Source organism: Solanum stenotomum, chromosome 10 (genome assembly GCF_019186545.1).
Source record: "Solanum stenotomum isolate F172 chromosome 10, ASM1918654v1, whole genome shotgun sequence".
Taxonomy (NCBI): Eukaryota; Viridiplantae; Streptophyta; class Magnoliopsida; order Solanales; family Solanaceae; genus Solanum; species Solanum stenotomum.
The window spans coordinates 20,444,082-20,450,113 of NC_064291.1; the positions used below are offsets into that span (position 1 = coordinate 20,444,082).

Genomic DNA, 6,032 nt, shown 5'->3' on the forward strand with positions numbered 1-6,032 from the left:
TTTACCTATTTGCCCCTCTTCATGTGATATATGATCTATTTGCTCTTACATGAGGATATGAGGTTGATGTTGAGACACTGTTGGATATATCTGTTGATTATGAATTGTGTAGTATAGGTTGTTGGTTCACTGTTAGAATGAAGTTTCGGTGGTTCGGTTGGGATTGAAAGGAGTTGTTTGTAGCTGCTAGTTTAGCTTAGTTTAGTGTTACTTGCGAGTACCTGTTGCTTTTGGTACTCACCCTTGCTTCTACACAATTGTGTAGGTTGACAGCTCTATCAAATCCAGCTTATTACTCATCTTCAGATTAGAGCTTCCAGACTTACTTGAGAGGTAGCGGTTCATTTCAGACGTACCCTCAAGTTATCTATATTTACTGTTCTGTTCTATTCTAGAACTTTACTATGAGACTTGTATATTTTATTCAGATTCCATATTAGAGGTTTGTACATGTGACAACCAATTCTGGGGTTATGTTGAGTTTATTTAAAGACTTCCGCTTATCTTTCTATCTTATTCTTGTTTTATTAATTCCATATCGTCGGGTTTTTGGGTGTTAGGCTGACGTGTCCGGTGGGGTTTGGGCACGTGCCATCACATCCGGTTTTGGGGTGTGTCACCCAGGGGCGGACCCACTTTATATCAAGGGGGTCAGCCGATTGAAAAATTTTAGTATTTATATATATACTAGATAAAAAATGTCCGTGCTATGCACGGGCCCAATGTAGGGCTATTTATCGATCGGATAATTTCGCTTAATATGCCCTATAGAGATCAATTTTAAAATTTACTAATCTGCTAGCCAACCTATAATAAATATGTTGGTTCAGTAATGGATTAACAATTATTGGACGGTTATCAGGCAGTGTAACGGTTAATCTATAATATCTACGTTACCTTTTTTTTTTTTTATGAACATACCTTACAACAAGTATGGCTTTGAGTAACAACATCAAATGGATAAATTGATCCAAATGTTCAATTGGTTGTCCCATTTTCATTGTCCAGTGGAAGCATCTTTGCCGATGACTCGATAAATTGCTGCATACTTTTCATTTACATATCCTCAATGTTTTCTGAGTTTTCTGACTTGCTCTCCATTCTTTAAAGCAAAATTAATAATTATTAGAAAGTAAATAGATTTTTATGGCATTACACTTTAGCTTTTAGGAGTTAGGACTAACAAAGAAAAAATATATAATTACTTTTATATACTATGGTAAAATATTAAATAAGCCTAATATACATAGACTTAAAATGTAAGTATGTTAACTCTTAACGGGTTAACATTTTACCCAATAAAGAAATTGAAAAATCCACCCTCACACCAATAAGCCGTTAATTCCAAACTTTAATCAGCTCCCCAACTGTTTATTCAATAACTCAATACCAGTAAGTTAATTTGTCATTGACTTATCGGTTAGGGTTCAATTTTGAATACATCTAGCCCAACGTGTATGATTTTGAAAGAATAATTATAACTTTTTTTTGTAATTTGATTATCATGAACAAATATTGTCACTATAGAATAAAAATAATGAAATAAGCTACAATAGTATTGTCGAACTATTTTTATAAATACATATAAAAATTCCAAAAGTATAAATGATATGATAAATACATAATTAAAATTTCTCTTATGCTCAATTGACACAACATCACTATAAAGAGGTGCAAAATCAAAGATTTAAATTTTTCATGCAAATAGTCTGTAGCAATTATTTCACATTTGGTTTGTCATTTCATTTGCAACAATTTAAAAACATATTAAAACATCATCAATTATCTCACAAGATAAGAATTGCACATATTAACAACCAAAGCGCTATATTACACCAAATGACATCACAATTTGAATTCTAAATTTTCTTTTAATTGAAGTTGTCAAAACACTATTTTAAAGCGTCACATTATTAATTTAGAATTGTCAATAGTGCCAAATCACCATAGATTTGAAATTACAATATCAAAAACTCACAAAATTTGGTTGAGCATTTTTTAAGCATGAGCCTAACATCTCTTTTCAATTGTTACATGCAAGTAAAAATAGTGCACCAAAAGAACTGTACCTTTAAATCATAATTCTTCCATCTCTTTTCATTTCTATGTATGTTCATAGTTATAGAACAATTAATGGTAAGCGACTTTATTGGAACACCTGTGTCCAAAATAGAAGTTTATCATGAAGGCCTCGTAGAAAATTCAACATAACATGAATAAGAGTTAATCAAGGACCAAAAAGTGATTTAGCATCAATTTTGATGTCAAAGGTACTGGTTATTCTAAAATTTATCTTGCTGCCCTCAAACCTTTCAAAAATATTGCCACCCTCGTGTTGTATCCTCATGCAGCCTCAAAACTACATGCATGATCTTATTCACCATTGCAAAATGACTCCTCTTGACTGAGTAATGCTGAAAGAACTGTTCCACTGCCTAAAAAAATGAAGAAAAATATAAGTAAGCCAGTTCATGAATGATCAAATCTCTCACGAAGTAACTAATATAGTAGGTTATCTCTTCTTTTGATGAAGTAAAGAAGAATAGGTCTATCTCTAAAATGAAATTAGACACAACTTAATAGTTAAAAGGTTAATAGGCCAAATAGTCGGCAAGCCACTATTAAAATAAAAAAATTGAGGTCCCTACACTTATTAAATCTCAATTGATTCTTTACACTTATATCTGTAACAGAATGCAATAGATCAATTAATTGGACATTACAGATTCCACAAAAAAGGTCCTTGAAACATAATTCCGTCTCAACATCTACATAGAAAGACAACCAAACATCACTCTGAAGAACAGAAGTAGGAACATCTCATCTTCAGTAGCAGTAGCTACTGGTTAATTCACACCAAGTACAATTCAAAACAAAGAAAAAACTACATGCTAATTTAAGGGAGAAGCTACAGTCAAGTAGGCATGTTACAACAAAGTTTAAAAAGATATTTTTATAAATCCAAAAAAGTTTAATGAGTAATAGCACGCTAAGTTTCGGTAGGAGATATCTTTCCAAATTTAAATAAATTTTAGGAGCTTTTACATTTTATAAAGGAGAGCTTATCTTTGTGACTGGAAGTTCTGCTACCATCTTTAGCCATCAGTTTCTTTCACAAGTTTAACTTTCAAGGGTTTACATTACCGCTCTACCAAGAATCAACAAACAAAGAATTTCATGTCAAAGCTTAAAGTAGAAACAATTTTTCTAATGTTACATACAAAATGATTCATATAAGAGTTTTAAAGCTTTCTTATTTGAAGTCTAATGTTTAATCAGTTTGTCTCAGTAAAATTCTGGTCCTCTTCTTCAGAGGAAGCACTCTAAACTTAGGCTAGTAATCAATCTCTAGCACGGGCCTGACCACTTAAAGTGAAGAATATTAATCAGCTAAGGATAGTCCTTGTATATATAGTCTCGCAATCTTAATAGATATCCAACAGAAAACATGAGAAACATAATCGACAACGGCGTAAGCGAAAACAGATAAAACCACATGATATTATTTTATAAGCCTGCTAAATTAGGTAAAAATAAGTATCAGACAAAGATCTCCACCAGAAAAGAACAAAAAAAATGCCAAAAACTACATGAAAAGAGTTTACTTTTGCTACATATTCGGCTACACTGATTCCCTATGAATATGGCAGTAGTTTACTATTTTCAGTTGCAAGAGGCACACTAAGGAGATCAAAGTGGATATATGATTAATGAGATGGTGCTATACAAGTTCATATTCTTGGAGGAGGATACGCTACAAAGCAAACACTTTCGTCATAAAATATAAGTTTTTGTAACTGCTCCATGTGCTACATATATATAATCTCAATATGAAAAATATTCAACCGATAATAAGCATGAGAAATGTTTTTTTTGAAGAGGCTAAGGCATGGAACTATCATAGATGAAATAGTATCGAACTTTTAACAGCCAATACATTCTAAAAGTTCCATTGACTATGATATCCGATTTTATTTTATTTTTGTTAAGATTAGTTGAAAAGTTCTTTTTCGAAGGCTTATCTTACTTTCCTTTCCTTATTTAATAAGATTTTGGAAGTAACACAACTCTACATTTTCATATAGTAACAGATATAACAGAAAGTGCACACACCTATAAAACTAAGAGTTCTCTTCTTTTAGCGTAGCAACAAAACGTAGAAGGAAAAACATTATTTTGCACGTCCACTTCGTAGTTAGTGGCGTAATTGCGTCGATAGTAAACCTCTATTCCATTTTGGAAATACTACGTTCATCCATGATAATAATATTGTAAGAAGAGCTGATATTGGAGGAAATTAATAAACTAAGTTACAACTAAATATTTGCAAGCAGAACTCGTCCAATTGCGCATTTTGGTCACAACAAATGGCACATGGAAACTTAAAATATCAGAGTTATGTTTGACTACCATGGTTAGTAGGAAAGATAATTTGTCTGGGTCATTTTTAGAAGCAAAAAGGACATAATTTTAATGCAGGGAAAAGTTCTGTAGGAAAATATATTTACTACACTACATATGTATAATTTTCTGGATAAATAACCAAAGGGTAAGCAATTGGCCAAAATCTCAAGTCTACAACTATGATTTTTTGTTGTTTTGTAAGAAAAGTGGAATTGACGTCGATTGTGTTTCTCAATATTGTATTGAAAAGTTGAGTCCATAATTTTATATTAGAATTAACGAAGTTTCTTTAAATATTTATAGAACAAAAAAATTAAGTTGTTGAAGGTCTTTATCGAGCACTTGTAAGGTGAAGATCCTACTATGAAACAGATGGAGTAATCAACCATGAAACAACAACAAATTATATTAATAAAAAACACAAATGAAAAGTGTAAGGTAATTCAAACCCGCATAAAATAAGAAGATATAAGTGTCCCTTTTCTGATGTAAGCATTAGATCCCACCATAACATAATTCTTTAATTATTTTTCTCTGTTGATTCCGAGGAGAATAAGACCATACATTTGTAAGTCTTACTTATTTGTTTCTTTGTATCACATAAGCACACCTCCTGTTGAGGAGAATGGCAAAAACATTCACTCAAAAGAAGAGGTCTATACAAAAGTTAAAAGGAGTGGGCTGAACAATGTAAATAAAGTAGAATTTTTTCTAGCTAAGACATTTTTCCAAACACCTGGTGGACATCAGAAATCTTTCAACAGAAAAACCACATATGCATGCTCCATTAAATTTTAAATCTTGCTACAACTCAAAAATAAAATTAGAAGAATGATCATACCAATTAAGTGATTGTGCTCTTAATCTCCTGGTGTGGTAGGTTGATGAAGTTGTTACCAAAAAGCAAAGATTTCCATAATTGAAGTTCTTTGCTTCATGTTAGGACTGAGAAAATTCCCTAAAATTTAAGCGAGACACGATTTAGAATTTAAAAACCTAAAGAAATAATAGAGAAAATTCGAAATAAAAATGATTTAAGAACTAATCGATGTGAAAGAATCATCAATTGTAATACAATTTTTGCCTGATGTGGAAGAATCATACAGTCTCATTCTCTCTTGGCCTAACCCATCGGTGGCCCCCTAAACTTGGCACGATCTTTCACTTAGATACCTCAACTGAAGGATTTTCATTTTAAACACCTAACGTAGGGTTCCCATGTGTTACTTTAACACTTTTTGCACAGACATCTGTTGACCATAAGCGCGTGCAAGACAACCGTTCTAGTGGATTAACCGACCAATTATATGATGCCAACTCTTAAACCTCTTTACACGTCATTTTTTTTTTCAAACTAAAAGAAAAATGGAACCATTCTTTGTGATTTTTCAACTTCCTTCTTACGATTCTCTCTCTTCTCCGATGAAAACCCTAGGTAAATCTCCCTTCTCTTCACATGTATTTCTTTGTTTTTCCTTCAATTCGTTGTTAGTAATAAACATTGTTGTATTTTATGTCGCCATTTTTCAGGTTTAAGGTTGTATTGACGAGGTATCGGGCCGTGCGACATTGGAGAAATTGAAGAAATTAAAGGTAATGGTGTATTTTGCTTTCTACCTTTGTTTTTG

General features: G+C 32.2%; 1 pseudogene; it reads left to right on the forward strand.

The window, feature by feature from the left end:
• LOC125842803 (uncharacterized) overlaps positions 1 to 311 on the forward strand; it is a 79,196-nt pseudogene extending 78,885 nt beyond the window's left edge.
• The last annotated feature ends 5,721 nt before the right edge of the window (positions 312 to 6,032 follow it).